This window comes from Excalfactoria chinensis, chromosome 24 (genome assembly GCF_039878825.1).
Source record: "Excalfactoria chinensis isolate bCotChi1 chromosome 24, bCotChi1.hap2, whole genome shotgun sequence".
Lineage (NCBI taxonomy): Eukaryota > Metazoa > Chordata > Aves > Galliformes > Phasianidae > Excalfactoria > Excalfactoria chinensis.
Window position 1 is genome coordinate 1,304,716 of NC_092848.1, and position 2,228 is coordinate 1,306,943.

Below are 2,228 nucleotides of genomic sequence, written 5' to 3' on the forward strand. Positions count from 1 at the left end.
TGTGTCACAAACGTTTATGTTCACACGTAATTGATAAACATATAAAATAAAGTCGAAGGCTTACCTTGTAAATTCGGATTTAGTCTTCAGGTGGATTAAATAACAAAACGGACTGAGTGCAGGGAATCAATAGGGGCTCGAAAACAGTGGGGTAACAGCCCCCAAAGAGCCTCCAATCTCCTCTAAACGATGGGATTAAAGTTAATTGAGAATGAGTTCTCTGGGATGAAGAGATGCACGCAGGAGGAGGAAAGTTGACAACAATTTAGCTTCATTTCATTTGAGAAGCACTTAAATATGGGACTGCATATAAATCTATTGTGCATATAAATCTGTTGTGCTGGAAATAAAATTTTGCCTTGTTGTTGAACTTCAAACAGTTTACACCAAGTCGGGCAGGAGGAGAGGGATGGGGTGGAATCGGGGAATAAAAACAACAACACATAAACCAAACCCAACACCAACCCAAAGCCAACGTATGAACTAAACCTAACAAAGAAACCAAACTCAACACATAAACCAAACCCAACACCAACTCAAAGCCAGCATAGAAACCAAACCCAATGCCAACCCAAACCCAATGTATAATCCAAACCCAGTTTATAACCCAAACCCAACACGTAAACCAAACCCAAACACCACCAACCCAAACCCAACACATAAACCAAACTCAACATCAACCAAAACCCAACACCGCCAACCCAAATCTAACACAACAAACCTGCAGGGATCTCCCCCCAGGAAAACAAACAGACAAACAGACATTTAAAAGAGAATAGAAAGAGGAAAAAACTCATCTGGAGGAGAGGAATTGTGGATTCCGGGTGTTTATTTTCATGTTGTGTGAAGTTAGAGCCCTTCCAAAAAGGGGGGAAGGATCGTCTGGTCGGGAGTCTTTGGTACAAGGGAAGTTTGTAATATATATTTTTTCTATTACTTTATAAACAAGCTTCTCTCCCCCTTCCCTCCCCCTTTCTCACCATTTTGGCACAATGTATATATAGATATATATATACATGTAGGACCAAGATTAAATAAGTCAAATCTGTGAATGAACTTTTATGGAGTTGACTATGCAACTTTAATTACATCCACATCGGGAACCTCCAGCGCTGCATTCCTGAGGTCGGTGGACACGATGAGTTTGCAGCCATGCACACGTACCGTCCACTAAAGTTATTTCTATCACACCCACAATACCATTACAATGCTTTGAGTATTTTCTGCTTCCATGAAGAGGAATATTAATAGCGATTAAAGACAAAAGAAAAAGGATAACACCACGTCTGCAATTCCTAAAACCAAAGTCACAGTCACACTTGAACTCGTAACGCTAAAAGCTCTTTCCTTCAGACAGGACAGGCAGGAATGCATTTAGAACTGAGCTTCCACTGCTGCGATGTGGAAATGAAGCTCACTTTGCCCCCCAGCCCCCCCCTAGAAAACTGCAAATTGAAAACATAAATAAGGGCAACCACTCAAGTTAAGCATGAAAAACAAAACTGCACGTGCCATTTAATTTCATGATCAGGTTTAAAATAAATAACAATCAGTTGAAAAGGGAGAGGAAAAAAAAGGGGAGGGGGGAGGTGGGGAAAAAGCAAAACAGAAAAGGAAGAAAAAGAACAAAATGCAAATAAGTGATGGATTAGCTTTAATTCTTGGGCTGGAATCACATTTGAAGGTAATGGGGGTTATTTTTCCCTTTTCGGATGCTGTAAAAGTTTTAAAGAACATTTTAGATGTAGACGTCAAAGGCAAGTTAGAGCTCTGAGACAGCAAATGGATGTCTCAGCAATAAGAGAACTTCTGCTTGTCAGGGGAATAAGTGCTAATATAATTAATAGGGTGGAATGGGAGGCCGCTTGCATGAGCATAGATCAGTAAATGTATATATGTGTATATATCCATTACAAACACACTTAACAGAAGAATCTATTACAGATTATCTGAGGGAAATGGCACCGAGCCTCCGGATCTCATCACTGATTTCTTTGTGACTTACTTAGATGTTCACAAAGCCCTACTTTTATTAAAATATGGTGATGGCAGCTGTTTTTCACAGCTCCCATTCATCAGCATTAGCCTTTGGGAGTATTTGGTGTCCGCTCCTTAGGAGTCATGCAGATATTCCCAAGCAGAGCATGTTACAAACAGGAGGCTCTTGTCGCATTTATAAGGAAAAGATGAAGAAATTACCCCTCTTTCCTTCCCCCCCCCCCCCAGCC